Here is an 18,897-nt window from a genome sequence, read left to right as displayed (position 1 = left end):
TACTATTAGCGAACAAAAGGAGTGCTCTTAAAACACTTTCACCCTGACAATGAACAATACAAACAACGTTCTCAGAACACCCCCATTTTGTGTAATTGCAACCATTTCAGGACACTGCGAGTGTTCTTAGAACACATTCAACTAGACAGATTACAGTACGGACAGCGTCCTGAGGACACCCCCAGTTTGTGTATTTACGAACAATTAAGTACACCACGAGTATTCATAGCTCATTTTTACCTTCCTTGCGAACAAAAATGACACATACTCCGTCCTCTAAACACCCCACCATTTAGTTTATTTACAAAATGTCAGAACAGCCGTGTTCTCCGCGGACAAATTGAACGCAACAAAAAGGTATAGCACATAAAAAAAAAACATTGAACCTATCTCATACTCCCCCACCCTCCCCAAACACTCTTACACGCCAACACACGGCACTAAATACAATTTTTTATCCACGTTTCACTGCGCTGTACGCGGTCGACTGCGAATACAAGATGGCGGGTGCCACAGAAAATCTGACGCGCTCCACGCCCCTCGCCGTCCAATCAGCGAACACGTCGCATGTCCGCGGACATGACGCAAGCCCATGGGCCAATCGGGGTGCTGTCCGCGAAGCAAACAGGGAAGTCCGTCCGCGAAGCGAACGCAGATATCACTAATTTTTTTGCCTTACATTTTGGTCATTTTTAAAAAAACTACTGGACAGATTTACACCAAATTTACAAAAGAACGCTTTTGGGACCAGGCAGCCGCTCCTGCCGCAAATTTGGTGTAAATCCGTCCAGCGGTTCGGGCTGTAGCCGTGCGCAAAATTTTTTCCCATTCAGTCTAAGGGAAAAAAAAAGTTTTGGGACCCCCCCTATAACTTTTCCCCCCCTGGACAAATCCTCACCAAACTTTGCAGAGTGACCCAACTACTTTTTTTGCAAAGTTTGGTGAGGATCCGTCCAGGGAGAGCGGAGTTATAAGCCGCCCAAAAAGTGCTCTTCCTATGGAAACAGCAACTTAACCATAACTACATGGCCACTACTGTGGCCATGTAATTCAGTGAAAACATGTTGCTAAAGGGATGTTATATTTACAAGTAAAACCGAACCCCCCCCCAGAAATTCACCAGTTATGGTAAGATAAGCAATCGTAAATCGCGCCACCAACATGCACACCTAAGAATAACTCCCAGGACATCACAAATGTAGAATTGAAGGTCATGTTACTGGGTAATCAGCTGACTCAAACAATGTTAGAGATAAAAGACATCATTAGGTCATTTCCACCTGAGAAAGTCCCAGAGTTTGAGGTGATACATATGGCGTAAAATGTACTTGTAGGCGACAGCATCAACTATTTTGTAAGTCCATGCTGGTTTTAAGTATATTTTGTATGCTGATTATTTTTAGAGTAAATACAATTGATACATTTTTGCACTTTAAACAGATTGAGTGCTCTAGCAATTTTGTTCAACGCATGCTACTGATTTGTTTGCAATTTAGTGGACAATGTTTGTTTGAGTCTGAGTGGTTTGTCTCATTAATATTTGGTCTTTCCAATGGTTGAGCTAGAGCACCGGCTAAAGGGAGGCAAGTGCACTGCGTGAATAGGAAATGTTTGTTGCTCATATTAAATATTGTGGTTGCAGCCTCCAATTATGATGTGAATGTCGAAAGTAGTGGGTATTCATTAAAGTATGCAGAGTAAGCAGGGTAACTGAGTTTTTGCCCACCCATGCTGAATGAGCTGCTTTACACAAACCAATGGTTAGCGCCTTCTAGCCTATACTTGGATATTTATTTGTAGATGGATTTTAGAGAAGGGATCTGACTGATGCAAACGTAATAAGACTAAGCATTAGTAAGCAAATGGCATTGCTGAAGATTCAGTTTTGTCTAAGCTAAGTGTAGTGATAGAACCCAGGATACTATCTAGTGGGTCAAAAAAAATTAACCAGCATGACAGAACAGATAGAAGCAAAGAGATATCCAGTGGGCCAAGTTTCATTCAAGATGGACAATGCCACCATTGACATACAAAGTGCTAACAGCTCAGTAGGATTATCAGTGACTGAAAGAATGGACAGATTGGAGAGACTGGTGAAAAAGGAGATCAGAAAATGGTGGGAAGCTATGACACTGACCATGTGTGTGAAACAAAAAGTATTCCAATAGGGTTATGAATTTTAACAATCGCAACATATGAGGAAATTGACCCGGGCTTGATAGAGGAATGGATAGATCACACCAATACCTGCTCCTTTGCTATGTTCAAGACATTAACTACATTTGGTAAGAAAGATCTTGCCAAACTCATATGTGAAACAGAGAAACTCAAAGTAGAATTATACAATTCTAGTGAGGCTGATGAATGCAAGAAGAAAGTAGCCTGGATAGAAGACAATTTGGAACACTTTGACAGGGAAATATGAATAAAGAAAGAACAAAAGTTTCAATGTAATAAAAAGGACTATGAGCAAGGAAGAATCTATACTTTTGCAAGAAAACATGATGAACCAATCAAAAAACAGTCATTGAATAAGAAAGGTGACAAACCGACTGTAACTCCTGCAATTGAATCCACCTCATTGAAGATAGAATTATCTGATTCAGAGCTTAGAACAACTAGGAATCATTTTTTACACGAATACAAACTTCTTCACCTCAAAAGCATGAATGAGAGGAAACCAAGAATAAGACCATCAGGAGGAGGAAGAAGAGATATAAGAGGAAGACCAGGAGAGAAAGGAAATACAGTGGAAAGTACCTCTTGAAGCCGGATCACTCATTCTGGGAGAGGACAAAGGAGCAGAGGGAGAGGTCATCAAACCAGGAATTAAAGGCCAAAACATTACATTTATCAGTTAGATTGATTACAGACATCAAAAAGAAGTTTTGGTATTGGGTTTAACTTTTTCTCCAAAGCAAAATTTTGATTTCGCACAGACTTGAATAGATGTATTCAAGTTTTTACGTAAGATGAAATTAAAGACATTTATTCTAGCCAAACCCACCAATGGGTGCCCTATATAGACATCCTCTTCCCCTATACCAATTCCTTTAAGTATCAAAGACTTGGATTCATTGATTTTCCAGGATATCTGTGGAGGAGAGAGTGAAGAAGCTTCTTAACTAGATCTATATGACAAGCAAATCATGGAGAAATTTGGTATTTCAATGGATTTTACTGAAGAACGTTGGCTGAAAAATAAATCAACCTTCAATCATCTGGTAATATCTAATAATGTAGAAGACGTTGAAGAATGTGTTATTAAAGATTTAATAATAATAATAATACTAATAATACTAATAATAATAATAATAATAATAATAATAATAATAATAATAATAATAATAATACATTTATTGTCAATTAGTCCAAAATCAGAACTTTACACACATAATACAGATACATCCATTAACTTAATACATACAATGACCACTTAAAATAAGGTAGAATCAAACATATGAATCATAATGAAAGTGCACACAGACCTAAAAGCCTAAGAACCTAAATGCCTAAAAATCATAAAAGTATGTCACAAATAATACAATCAGAGAATAATAATCTTAGGAGGTGCTAAGGCAATTTCTCCCCCAAACCTCGGGGTAGCATCAGGTTCAGGGGGGATAACCTCCTGATCTTGTTCCACTCTAAATTCAATGGTATCGGGCTGCTTCAATAGCAAACTTTGAACATCGGTCCATACCCTGTATAGTGCCAGCTGTGTCCCGATAGTGTCTGAATTTAAACAGTAGTACCAGAAGGGCTCTCCCTTGATAGAATTGTTATTACATATCAGCCTACCCAGCAAACACATATACAGTGGGCATAGATGGGGGCACTGTGTTAGAAAGTGCCAAGTTGTCTGCAAATTTTCCCCCATCCCACAGATGCGGCAACAACTATCTTTAGTTAAAATGCCCAGCCGCGAGCCAACAACAACTAACACCTGTTACTGGTTGGTCTGCAACCTTAACATAAATTGACGTACCTCTGGGTCGGGGAGGAGCATCAGATAATGTTGAGTCTTTCTGTATCTGTGGATGACATGTGTGACTGCCTCATACACCTTCAAGGTAGAGAAATGGGTGTAATTCTGGTTGCAATCCCATCTATTCATTTTATGCATAAAATATTTTTTCAGATGCACAAATGACATTGTTCTCTTCTTGATGTGGGACCAGTCTATGTCAGCAAATAGGGACTCATTTAACTGTTTATAGCTAACACCATGAGGGGACTTTTTGACATCAAAGGTATTGCCAGCCAAACTAAGTAATTTGCAAGTAGGGGTAGTTAGAGCTTTCAAGTAGAATACACCTTGTGCCCACAGGGCCATGCCTTTAAGTGATGTTAAGCCCAAATCCAGCGTTAGGTATTGAATAGAGCAGGCTGGGCCCATACCCAGTACTGCGTGCCAACACTGACCCTTCAGTATGTTAAGCCAGTTCAGGTCCTGCATTGCTAGTGGCTCTAAATCATACAGGATGGCCGGGACAAAACACTGCTGGTAGAGTTTTATGATCCCAGCGATGCTATACCCTGCCATCTCCTTGGCGAATTTACAGGTCTATAGTGTGAGGTGTTTAGCTTGTCTCTTTTTCGGTGATGATCAGGCTGTTATTAGGGTGTGCATCAAATTCCAGTCCCAAGTATGGATAAGATTGGTCAATGCTTATCCTACCCAAACTTGTCTCAATCCCAGAGCAACTGGGGCCATTTCTGCCAATCACCACTATCTTGATTTTTCCCAGATTGATAGTTAATCCCAATTGAGCCGAGTAAAGGGCCAACTCCTCTAGCATGCTCTTGACACCTGATAACATTTGATCAAATAGATAGAGCATACCAACTAGGGTGTATCCCGTAGCTTTGGAGGACAATTTGCTTTAGTAGTCATCCGAGGTAATAGGTCAGCTATACACACATTATAGAACACGGGTGCCCCCACACAGCCCTGTTTAACTCCCATGTTGATACAGGTAGGATCAGGGGCCTCTCCCTCATTATCAAGTCTGACTCTAGTACTGTTATTACTATGTAGGCTCAGCAGTACATGCAATACTTATCTAGGACAATTTAGTCTGCTTATCTTGGCCCACAGTGCCCCCATTTCACTTGATCGAAGGCCTTGCAAAAATTGACAAATACTGTATACAGGGTGGCATTTATGTTACTCAATGTGGTGTTAATTAATTGGTCCAAGACCCTAATGTTATGTGATGTCCCGGAACCAGGTCTGAAACCAGTCTCAGCATAGCTCAAGATTTTGTTTGCTACCACCCACGTCTCTAACTCCCTCAATATAAGTGTCATAAATATCTTACTAGTTACTTCGACAATGGAGACAAGTCAGTAGTTACCAGCATTACATTGATCTTCCTTCTTATAGCCCGGTATAAGAACCGACCTTCTCCATGTCGACGGGATCACAGCGGATCTGCAAGCATGCAAAAGGAGAGTCAAGAGCACCTGTGCCCAGTTATCTGGGTCCTTTTTTAGTACTGAATTTGCTAAACCATTAGGGCCTGTGGGCATTAAAGATTTAAGAAAACTAACAGAAACTCTACATTCTAGAAATTCTAATTTGGCGTCAAAGTAAAATGAGGCTCTGTTCAATTTGAAGAATGATACTTCGATAGTAATAAGGCAGGCATATAAGGGAGGAGTGGTTGTTTGGGCCTGTAATACATATATGAGTGAGGCAATGAGGCAACTAGGTGATACCGAATGCTGTGAACAAATTGAAGAGGGATATATTGATATATTGAAACAAAATTGGATCCTGATAACTTTTTGCAGGAATATAAATACCAAGATTTATTGGAATGAGATGAAATTCTCTATATGAAAAAATACTTTTCTGTAACTCCTACTATATATTTAATTCCAAAAATTCACAAAAGTATTGATTTACCTCCTGGGAGACTGATAATATCCTCTTGTGTCTCTCTGTTAGATAATGTATCTAAGTTCTAAGTAGTTGAATGTTTTCCTACAACCATTGTGAAGGATCTCAATTCATATATAAGAAACACTACAGACTTGCTCACTAAATTCCAGGGAATAGTATGGGAACCATTTTATATTCTGATTTCATTCATTCATTCATCAAGATGTTATATTGCTTAATATTACATCAAAATGGCTTAAAAGCATTTCAATATTTCCTGGACTCAAGATCCATCAACATGAGGTTATCATAGTACTCCTCAGATATTGTCGTTAACATAAAATATTTTTGTCTGAAGATCAATTGTATCACCAATAGAGCGGTACAGCAATGGGTTCTTCTATAGCCCCTATATATGTAAACTTGTACATGGGTTGGTGGGAGCAGGAGACAGCTTGGTCAGAACAGTATAAAGTATACGTAGGGCAGATTATCTGCTGGTACAGATCAATTGATCATTTGTTCATCATTTGGAGAGGGTCATTAGAGTTGTTGGGACAATACATTGATTTACTTAACAACAACCAAATTAATCTCAAATTAACTATGGCCAGCAGTCAAACTAATTTGGTGTTTTTCAGATGTTGAGTTGTTTATCCAAGAGAAAAAAACAATATCTGTAGGAAAACTACATAGAAAAAGTACAGCATCCAATTCAATTCTACATGGAAAAAGTCACCAACCCATATCATTGATTAATAGTATTCTTTATGGTGAAATAATAAGGGCAAAACGAAACTGCTCATTAGAGAAAGATTGTCAAGTTGAAGCTTGCAATATAGGAGCTTGCTTTTTTTGCAAAGGGACTATCCACGTCAGAGTGTGACTAACGCATATGAGAAACAACTGAACGCAACAAACAAGAATTGTTGCAAGATAAGAATAAGACAGAAGAGAAAGAGCGTTCTAGGTTTATTATTCAACACAGTCTTCAGGCTCAACAAATTAGAGGTATAGTTCAAAATCATTGGCCAAATGTAAAAGCAGACAATGATTTAAATAAAGTATTGAGGAAAAATCTGCAATTCACATTCTCCATAGCATAGTAATTTAAAGATCTGTCATCAATCAGAATGCTGAAACCTATAAATCAACATGAAAATTGGTTGGGTAAGGTCACATCTAAGAAAGGTTTTAACAAATCTAATGAATGTAAAATGTGCAAATAAGCTGCATTTAAAGGAATTGTGAAATGTGGAATGAGAATACAAAACATATGGGTTATTACACACAAGATGAATTGCCTAACCAAATATGTTGCATATGCCATTTCATGTCCATGTGAAACGTTTTATATAGGTTCAACGATTTTTCAACTTAAGATTCATATTTTACAACATTATCACGTTATCCAGCTATACTGAATAAGGGTGACAATTATCCATTGGCAGTACATTTTGCAGAGAAACACAAAAGTGATGCGACTCTAATCAGATTCTTTGCATTAGCACTTTCCAAAATTGTTTTTTTTTTCAATAGAGAACGAAAACAGTTAGAATCCAAGTTGACTCTAGAACTCAATACAGGAAAACCAGTCTGACAGAATTTTGATGAAGAACTAACACTCCATCTATCAGATAATTATTAAGGAGATTAGAAAGGGTCTATCACTATGGTGTGAGTCTATAAATAATTCCAAAAATCAAAAGTGAATGCCAGCAAAATGGGTTTAAAAAGGAAATACAAATAATGGTTTGCTATTCAGAGATATATGTATTTAAAATATGTTTTATTTTTGTATTTTTTATGAATGTGAAAAGGATTGACAATTGTGCTATGTCAAATATAGTACAGCAGAATTGATGAATATTAAGCACAACACACTTTATTCTTGTGAAATGGGCAAATTGAATCAATATGAGCGTTTCTACTGTCTAACAAGTAATCTTTGAGGTTTTAGACAATGATGATTCTTTAAAAAATGAAAACACTAAGGATATATCTCTGGTGTATTGTCTTTCAAATGAGTTAAATGCAAAGCACTTTGTTATTCAAATAGCACTTTCTTTATGAATTTAACCAATAACAGTAACATTCATATTAATAACTGGAACATTAATAGTCTAATGAACAAAAAATGATAATCGCCCACTGGGGCGAGGATATTCTCATTGTGAAGTACTGCAGCGTCGACTAGCTTTTACATGAGTAGTCTTTGATCTGCCATGCCGAATTTGTCTGTACTTGTGATAACATTTAGTTTTATAAAAAGCCATGAGGTGATTGCCCATTAAATAGTTTAAAAATAATTGTGATGTAAAAACAGGCATTTAAATGGTAAGCACTGCCTACCTGTTTGGACTAAAACTTAAATTAGGCATTGGATCATGACAATTTGTATTGACACAATAATGTTTTAAAATGGCGGCCAAACTTTACGCAATTGTTGATGGGGTACAATTGAAACTGTGACTCTGTAATCAGCTGACTCGCACGTTAGACATAAAAGAGTGCCCAAGTTAACATTCAGTAATTTCTGCCTGAGGAAGTCCTGAGTTTGGGATGGAACACGTGGCATAAAATGGACTTGAAGAGGACTACATCAACTGTTTGGTAAATCAATGCTGGTTTTAAGTATATTTTGTATGATGATTTTGTAAGTAAATAAAATGTAAGCATTTTTGCACTCTAAACAGAGCCAAAAGCGTGCTTTTGTTAATTTGGTGTAAATCCGTACAGTAGTTTTTTTTAAAAAATGAACAAAACATAAGGCAAAATAATTTGTGATATCTATATCCGCTCCGCAGACAAGCTTCCCTGTTCACTCTGCGGACAGGACACTGATTGGACAATCAGCTTGCTTCATGTCCACGGACACGTGACATGTTGTTTGGTTGGCTGGGATGAGGCGTAAGGTGCGTCAAATTGTTTTGAAGCGCCTGCCATAATGGATGCACTGACATGCGCTGGAAGTGAGCATAAATCCAATTTTGGGGAGTGTGTTGGTGTGTATCAGTGCTTGGAGAGGGTGCGGGAGTAAGAGATGGGATAAATGCTGTATTTGTTTAGGTGGGAGCAGACTGTGATGTGTTTGCGGTGTCCGCGGTCACCGTGGCTGTCCGCGGACATACTAGACACTGGGCGCACTACTGGCTATTTTTGTTTAGTATGATGTTGATTTTGGGTCGTTAGAAGAGCATTGGGTGAAGTTGGTATGTATTGAAGAGTTTGTACGTTGGTTGTAATTTTTTTTTCGAAAGTTAATTGAAGTGGCAGTTTTGAGGTTATGTATTATGTTTTTGGGTTGTGGTCATTTGGTAGGTGTTTGTTTCTATGGGTGTGTTATGCCGGAGTGGTTGTGGCCAGGGCCTAGAGTCTTGGGTGCATGGCGGAAGGCCCTAGGACGTAGGCCATGCAGCCAAGATGCTAGGCCCTGGCCACAACCACTGTGGCATAACTCTACAATGCTACCAAACATTTTGTTTGTGGTATGCAGGCTGCTTAGGGAATATGTTTTCAAAAATGTGAGTACTGATCGGTCATAGTGTAATACTGGTTATAGGATAGTGAGATGATGTGTGTTCGTTTGTTGGATTGTGTGGGCGTACTACTGGCTATTTTAGTTTAGTATGATGTTGCTTTTGGGTCGTTAGAATAGCATTGGGTGAAGAAGGTATGTATTAAAGAGTTTGTACATTGGTTGTTTTTAGATTGTTAATTGAAGTGGAAAGTTTTGAGGTGGATGTATTATGCTTTTGGGATGAGGTCATTTGGTAGGTGTTTGATTCTATGGATGTGTTATGCTGCAGTGGTTGTGGCCAGGGCCTAGTGTCTTGGGGGCATGGCTGAAGGCCGTAGGCTGTAGGCCTACAGTCATGTCATTCTCTGAACAAGTTAATCTATGGCTTCAATCATTTTACCATGTTTGAGTGGCTTCTTGTTATTTGTGACAATTCCTCTCAATTTCCGCAAAACTATGTTGGGCATAATCAGAATCAGTAACTAAAACTGTTTCTTTGAATTTATGTTCTACTGTGGTGGATATTGCCTTATAGATGGCAGCCAACTCTGCAACTTGACTGCTTTTGGAATTTAACGCCATGCTTACTCTTGGGATGCCATTACACTTGGCTAAAAAATTCCCTATTCCTGCCAATTATTCTTTTTCAGAATCACGTCCCATGTGGTATGCACACCCATCTACATACACGGTTGCCAGATCCCTACACGTCTCTTCATTGAATGCTTTGTTTAAGGATTGTACACATTTGGTTCAATTAGTTTCAAACACTATGTCATCAGAATCACAGACAGCTGCACAATCATGTAAGTCTGCCAGCCCCTGAGCAACTGGGCTATTCTGTCCATATCTCACTTCCACTGGGAACCCGTGGCATGCCAATGTCCATGATGTGATTCTTGACTGAGCTAAATTTCCTGATCTGATTCTTTTACTCTGTAAAAATTGCAGAGGCTGATGATTTGTTTCAACAATGACCTGCTGCCCCTAAATAATGGAGAAAGAAATGTTGAAACACCCAGACAGTGGTCAATAGTGCCTTTTCACATTTGTACAATTTGGTTTCTTCTGTCACAATGCTTTGCTGACATATGCAATGATTTGGTTATTTGCATCATGTGTTTGATATAAGGCTGCTGACATACACTGATCTGTGAATCCTATCTCTATAAAGACATTCTGGTTCTTTATTGGATAAGCTAAACATGGAGCTTTAATCAAACAGTTTTTTGTTACTTGGCTACCGCCTCCCATTGTCCCTTTCCCCATTTCCACAGTACTCCCTGCTTCGGTAATTTGATTAATGGTCATGTCATTTCTGCAAAGTCTTCCATATATGTTCTGTTGTAACTAGTCATTGCTAACAAACTCTTTAGGCCTTTCAGATTAGTGGTATCATTTTATTTTTTAATAGCTCCAACCTTTTTCTTTTGTGGTTTTACCCATGCTCTGTTACGTCATGTTCCAGGCAGTTTACCATCTTTCTACACCACTCGCTTTCTGTAATGATACAGCCTTTTGTAATTAACCGAGTACATGTCTAATTTCATTGAAGTAACTTTTTAAGTCTTCAATCTTGATTAAAACATCATCCACATAAATCACAGTTCCCCTCTCAGCTGCGTGTGGGAGTGCTTTGCTCAGGAATATCCCAAATTCACTCCCACTATTGAGAAACCCAAACGGAGTACGCTTCCAAGCATACTGTAATCAGTTAAAAAATAAGGCAAACAGATTATGAATATCTTCAGCTAGTGGCACACAACAACACCCTGCTGTAAGATCCAAAGTGGTAAATACCTTTGACCCTTGAACCTTGGCAAGGCCTTGATCAATAAACAGAAACAACCACCTTGACTCGGGGACCCTCTTGTTTAATTCTCTCAAGTCTGCACCCACGCACCATTGATCTTTGGTCGTAAGCACACCTAATATGGGAGTATTTGAAGTACTATGGATAGATCTGATGATCCCTCTGGAGTCTAAATGTGTAATTATTTGTGCTAGTGACTTCAGACAGGTCATGTGAAGCCTATATTGTCGCAAAAAATGTCGGCTTCCTTCCATATCCTTCTGGCAGTGTAGCAACATGCAAATCAGTAAGCCTGTAATCATAGGTGTCTTTGGAAAATATCCCTTTGAACTTGTAGGGTATTTTGTGTAGATTTGGGGCCTAGCGGTATTTTCTTACCACCAAGAATAAAATTTATTTAGCAACAATCACTCCTTGCATTCAGATTGGGTTTGGTATTATAGTGGTATCGTGGCTATGCATTATTTCAGTACACAGATACATTTAGTTGATATACATTTCGTTGTGGTATAGTGATGAGCATAATTTCTTTTTTTATTTGTGGCCCCAACATACAAAACCCCTTTCTTTTGTTTAGACTGTTCTTGTGATCTCTAGAAGCCTCAGGATTCAACATTATTCAAGAACACCACATTTTCATTGGGAGTGCCACATATGGCTGTTATCACTGATTTATCTACACCAGTGAGCTATGCTTCCATAAAGTATTCACAATAACATGTGGTATAATCACTAATTTATTTACATTAGTGAAACTATTTCCAGAGGCCTCTTTCTCTGCTGACTCATGTACGTCCAACAGACTATCAGATTGTGTTCCACTCAGAAGTCACACACACATACACTGAGTGGAACCACGCACACAGCTATTTATAATTACTCATAACATAACTTTTTCCACATGGGATGCTTGACATATATTACCTAATAACCTCCCCTTTTATCAGGTGATATGGGCTAACTGTACCAGAGAAAAACAGAAGCAAATAGAAGCCTTTACACGGATTGTGATTTACATCAGTTTCATTTCAAAAATCATACATTACCAGTTTTGCGAGGCAGTCTTTTCTAGAATAAACATAAGAGAAGCAATTGCAAAATACATGGCATTTCATTAGATGCTTTGCAACAATAAAAAGAACAGTGCATCAGTTGACTTGCATTTCTGAATAGCAACATTGGAATGCAGCTATCGCTACGCTGCCTAACTTAAATAGCTTTCATTCACACACCGCATTCTCGCTTTGTGTAAGATAATTACCAGCAAAATTGTAGCAGATCAGCACGCAAACTCTCTGGACAGGTTGCTTTCTTTAAATGGCTCGGGGCTTCCTTTTAGAGCACCCGGCGAGGACATGCAGTTGCAATCTGCACTCTTTGGTCCTCAAGCCGGTGCCAATTGACTGGAATCTCCAGCCTGTGAAGGTCAGCAGTACACTGGAACAACGCCCCTCAATCAGGCAGCCCCACAGAAACTCCCCTCAGGCTTCTCACCAAAGCTGTGTAAAAATGTCCACTTCCTTTCTCTCTCCCCGAGATTCTTCAGGAAACCTCTGTTACAGCCCCTAAGGTGACGTGTCACCAATCAAAATACATAATAATCTATCCTCCTCTTTCAACAATGGCTTGTCTTATACGGTTTAGAAACTGTATCTACTCATTTCCTGGCATGCAGATTTCACATCCAGCTAACACAGTGAACAGAGAAAAAAATGAATCCAAGTGCACGTTTAAAATGAGTTTCAGAGCCTGTCTTTTCTACCTCATTTTGCACTGGAGAACACATTATGATGTTATTTGATTAGAATCATGTTAGTACTGTTAATTACATTAGTTCATTAATCCTCTAATGTGTCTCCTGCAACAGAGGCATTTCAGGTGAGAGAAAAAAAAATGGTGTGTTTCTAACAGTGAAAAAAATGATGTGTTTTTTGACTGAGTAGTCTGTCTTCATTTACATATCCATATGTTACACCGGCAACACATGGCTTGCTGTACCACATTATAGCAATACATTGATCTCATGCAGTGGTGCTGCACCCAAAAACACGCTATATATTGATCCCATGTAGTGGTGCTGCACTCCAAAAACATGCTAAATAATCTGTGGTGCTGCACTCCAAAAACACGCTATATATTGATCCCATGTAGTGGCGCTGCACTCCAAAAACACGCTAAATAATCCTACATATCCCCTCCTTTTTCTGAGAATTTTGGCCATGGTGCAAGCCACAATTGGAAGAAATCCAACTTGCTCCCTTCTTTTTAAAATGTATGCGTGTTGGGATATCTTTCTCTCCCCGTTGTAGCCACTAACATGAGCAACATCTTCATTTTTACTGATAAAGCAATCAACCATCCTCCCATTATTAGCACCGGGACAGCTAAACCCACTATAGAGCGTTCCCCCCAGGTTCCCCAATTAAATCTGTCTACTTCTATTATACCCAGGTTACTAACCGTAATGTTGTTCTTTCTTAGAATCATTTTCAATAAGTGTTTCTCTTTATGATTCAATAAGAATTCTAGGTCCGGGTCTATTGGAAATGCATCCCTTTGAAAAAATTCAATATTTTCTACTTGGCTTTCCCAAATGTCATTCGTAACATGAAATAATGTTAACCCTCCAATCGACACAATTGTATCCTTTGGAACCTGTAAGTAAAAGAGATTATATTTCACCTGTTTAACCACATATGTTCCATGATTTAAGTGTACTTACATTCAGGTTTTTTAAACAGGTGCTGATCAACCATTAACCTCTGACCATTTTAGCCTGTGCTAATTCTTCACTCCCCATATTGCTAATGATCACTTCACATCCTTCTGATATACTTGGGTCAGATTTCAAACCACAAATAGCGTCTGTAGCATCAGGAACAAACGGTTACCTGGGCACATATAATTTTGTTCTTTAAATTTGATACACGTTTCCAAGTTTGGTATCAAGTAAACTTCAGGCTCCCATGACTGAAATGCCACCACTTCTGGAGTCTTAATCTTAATAAATTTGTCCTCTTGCCAAAATCCCAAATTGTGTACCCACTTGGTTTGATAAATTAGTTCAGGAGCTACATATGGGATGCATAGTAAGAATCCAATTTCCAACCTTTCCAAGTCCACATATAATGGCATTGCATTACCCATTTCAAATGCAATTTTTACCTGTATCACATTAATCTCCCTCCTGGTCAATCTTTCTATCATTTGATTAATAATATCCTGTGAAACAAAGTACAATGGTATATGTCCTTAAATCAATTGTGAAATTGCAGTTTGAACTTCTCTCATATAATTCGTTAATAGTCTATCAACAGGACTCATTACATTCAGAATCTCACTAAGTGTTCTGTCATGCTTAATAATTAGCTTAGTTGTCCGTTGCATCACATCCGCTTGCTCATTCAATATGATCACAGTTTCATTTATGAACCTTACTTGTTCATCCAATCCCCCTTTAATCCCATCTAATGTTTTTTGTATTATTTCTAGGTCAACACTCAGTTGTTGTGCTTTAGAACTCAGCGTCCCTACTGAAATGGCATTGGCTGTTGATATTGTGGTACCTATTATGGCTCCAACTATAGACATTACCAATGAGATCGCAAGCATCACTGCTCCTCTTTTTCCTCTCCTCTTCTTAATGTCTGCTGAATTCACAAATGTTTTCTCCAATTGCATCAATATATCTCTTATTGACTGCTTAGCATCCTCTTTTCTTATTTCCAGCCACTCTTTAGTCTGCTCAGCTTTAATTCCAGTGTTGTTAAAATGTTTTTCTATCAAAATCTCAGGATTCAATGGTATGTAAATGTTCTGGAAAATCATCCTTCTATCACTCATGATGAATCCTGGTGCTTCTTCTACCACAATACCAGATGCTGGTCCAGGTTCAATGACAACCTGTGCTTCTGAATTTTTGAAGTTCCCTCTGAACATCAACATAATTATCCATATTGTCGGCGTCATCTTCAATGCTGATCGCTTTGCAGCCTTGATCTTCGCCCCCTTCCGGGGCTTCTCCGGAATCCGTCCACGTGGGCTCCAGGACTCCATCGTCTCCAGTGGCCTCCGATCCCGGAACCAGTAATAAATGTACGTTAATATTCAGCAAAATTAAATCAAATAGAAAATAAATAAATTAAGTACATAGCAAAATACTAACTTCACCCTTTTGCCAAAAATAAAACATGCTTTGTAACATATTTTGCCCTTTTTCCTCTTTCTTTCAGAAATTAAACATAGGTTAAAGAGAAAACAAACATACATAAAACAGCATTCAATATTTAATACATTTTCATTTTGCACACCAATTCCATAAATTTTAGCTTCCATTTTTTTATATATATATATATTTACATATATCACTGTGTTTATGTGCCATTATCATAATCAACCATCTTTATTTAACTTCTCTGCCACTACTATTGACTAGACCCATTTACTTTACCTTTTTATGTTCAAGGGACTTTATCTGTTTCTACACGCTCAAGTTGTTTAATCTCATGTTTGGGGTGACATGGTTTAATTTGATTCACGTGAACAAACTGTTTGGTTGCTGTTTCACCTTCAGTCTTCAAAATTTTATAGACCACAGGAGAGACCTTATCTATAATTCGATATGGCCCCTGCAAGGCTGCTAGAAATTTGGAATTTTTCTGTTTACCTTTTCCAAAATGAAATTTATACACCTGATCGCCCACACAATATTCCTTTACTGACGTCTTTTTATCATAATATGACTTTGCACTGTCAGCAGCTCTTTCTAAATTTTTCTGTACAAAAGCAAATGCATGTTGTAAATGCTTCCTCAGTTCATCAATGTATTCATGAACTGTGGATGCGCTCACAAGTGTTTGCTCATGTGTCCTGTATAGCAGGTGTTGTGGTAACACCGCTTTCCTACCTGTTAAAACTTCATGAGGGCTAACACCTGTTGCTTTGGCAGGAGTTGAACTGATTGCCATCAGAACCAAAGGTAAGCGTAAATCCCAGCTGGAACCTGCTTCTGCCACAAATGTCTTTAAAATGTCCACAACAGACCTATTGCTGCGTTCAATTCCACCTGAAGAAGCCGCCCGATATGCGATGTGTAGCTTTCTCTTCACACCCAGTATTTGCCATACCTTACTCATTAGAGCACTCACTTGTAAAATGACTTCCTCTGTCTGATTCTATTCTTTGTGGCAACCCAAACTGTGAAAACACATGGTTCACCAGCAATGTGGCTGCTGTTTGCGCACTACAATCTGGTGCAGGAATACACTCAATCCACTTCGACATTAAACACACCTCACTTAAAATATAACGGTTCCCCCTGCTCGACCTCTTTACAGGCCCTACATAGTCTATTTGCAAATCTGACCATGGAAGAGTTAGGCCTCTTTTCATCAATGGTGCTCTATGCATTGGTGAAGCAGGTTTAAATTGGGCACATACTAGACATCCTCTAGTATATAATTCTACATCTTGGGACATATGTGGCCAATAAGCATAATCTTTTAGTATTTCCATTGTTTTTTGTGAACCTCTATGGCCTGCAGTTATGGCATCATGTGCATGGTGTAGCATTAACCCTCTGAATGAAAGGGGTACCACCCACTGTATCTGTCCTGTTATGGACTCTCTAATCATGAGTCCATCTTGTAGTCTTATTCGTTTTTTATTCTTTAATAACACCCTCAACTCTTCTTTTCCCATACAATCATTTTCTGTTAAAGGGTTTTGTTCAGGATCTATCAAATGATTATAATAGATTCCCAAAATTCGATCATTCTTTTGTGCCTCAATCAGATCTTGGTCTGGTGTATCATAACTCCACTGTACCACTGGTTGATCTGTCTCCTTTGGTGCTTTAGAACGTGTTACTGCATCAATTTGTATTTCACCCAGTAAATGTTCAATAGGTAGCAATTCTCCCATCACAGCCCCAATTTTAGCCAGGTGATCTGCCTTATCATTTCCCTCCTTATCCTCTCCTGGAGTTTTCAAATGCCCACAAATTTTCCTCCAGTATATTGTTAAATCATTTTATGACACCAATTTGTCTATGGCTTGTATCATTTTTCCATGTTTAAGTGGCTTTTTATTGTATGTAATCATGCCTCTCGCTTTCCAGCCAGGTAAATATTCCACAAAGCTATTTCGTGCATAGTCAGAATCAGTCACCAGGACAATTTCACTAAATTTATTATCAACTGCAGTAGCAATTGCTTTATAAATGGCTGCCACTTCCGCTACCTGACTGCTCCTAGCACCAATTCTCATACCTATACTCGGGATACCTTCACACTTCAACCAGACATTCCCTATTCCTGACACTAATTGTTTATCACTGTCATTTTCAATGTGAAAGGCACAACCATCAACATATACAGTTGGCAAGTCTTTGCATGTTTTTTCATCAAAAGCTTTGTGTGGTGATTGTTCAAATTCCTGCCAATTAGGTTGCACTTCTATTTCATTTGATACTGGTTCAGCTGCACAGTCATGTAAATCTGCTAAACCTTGAGCAATTGTTTTTATTTTTTATTTTGGCCATATCTCACTTCTACAGGAAAACCCTGTAATGCTAGCGTCCGTGAAGTGATTCTGGACTGCGCTAAATTACCTGACCTAATTCTTTTACTCTCTAAAAATTGCAAAGGTTGATGATTTGTCTCAATAATCACCTTTTCTCCCTGAACAATGGGGCGGAAATGTTGTCGCGCCCACACAGTGGTTAATAGGGCCTTTTCACATTCAATGAATTTAATTTCAACTTGGGAAAATGCTTTACTTGCATATGCAATAGTTTTGTGATTCAAATCATGTTTTTGTGATAACACTGCTGACATACAATGTTCATAGAAACCTATTTCTATAAAGAAATCCCTGTCCTTTATGGGATATGCTAAACGTGGTGCCTTTACAAGACATTCCTTTAATTTAGCCACTGCCTCAGACTGCTCTTTTTCCCATTTCCAGGGTGTATTCAGTTTAAGCAGTTTAGTCAATGGTTGAGTGATTTCAGCATAATTTCCAATGAACTTTCTGTTATAGCCTGTCATTCCTAATAAACTTTTTACACCTTTCACATTTTTAGGATCTTTTATTTTATGTATGGCCTCTATTTTCTTCTTTTGTGGATTTAGTCCATGTTCAGTCACTTCATGGCCTAGACAATTCACCTTTTTCATGCACCATTGTGCTTTTTGTAAAGATACTTTGGCGCCTGCTTTCTGCAATTGGCCAAGAACATGTCTTATTTCAGCAAAATGGCTTTTCAAGCTTTCATTTTTTATCAGGACATCATCCACATAAACTATGATTCCTCTTTCTGATGCATAATGCACATACTTTCTCAAAAATATGCCAAATTCACTCCCACTATTGACGTACCCGAATGGAGTTCTAACATATGCATATTGAGTCTTATCAAATGAAAAGGAAAATAAATTCTGTATCTCCTCTGCCAATGGCACACACCAATATCCAGAGGTGAGATCTAATGTGGTGAACACTTTTGAACGATGTACCTGAGCTAATCCCTGATCAATGAATGGCAGTGGCCATCTGGATACTGGCACTATTTTATTTAACTCTCTCAAAGCTGCACACAGTCGCCATTGACCGTTTGGTTTTAACACACCTAAAATAGGTGTATTGGATGTGCTATGAATGGGCCTGATGATT

Source organism: Ambystoma mexicanum, chromosome 11 (genome assembly GCF_040938575.1).
Source record: "Ambystoma mexicanum isolate Mex_15411 chromosome 11, UKY_AmexF1_1, whole genome shotgun sequence".
NCBI classification, from domain to species: domain Eukaryota; kingdom Metazoa; phylum Chordata; class Amphibia; order Caudata; family Ambystomatidae; genus Ambystoma; species Ambystoma mexicanum.
The sequence above is the reverse complement of the archived record's forward strand: the minus strand, read 5'-3'. Positions refer to the sequence as shown.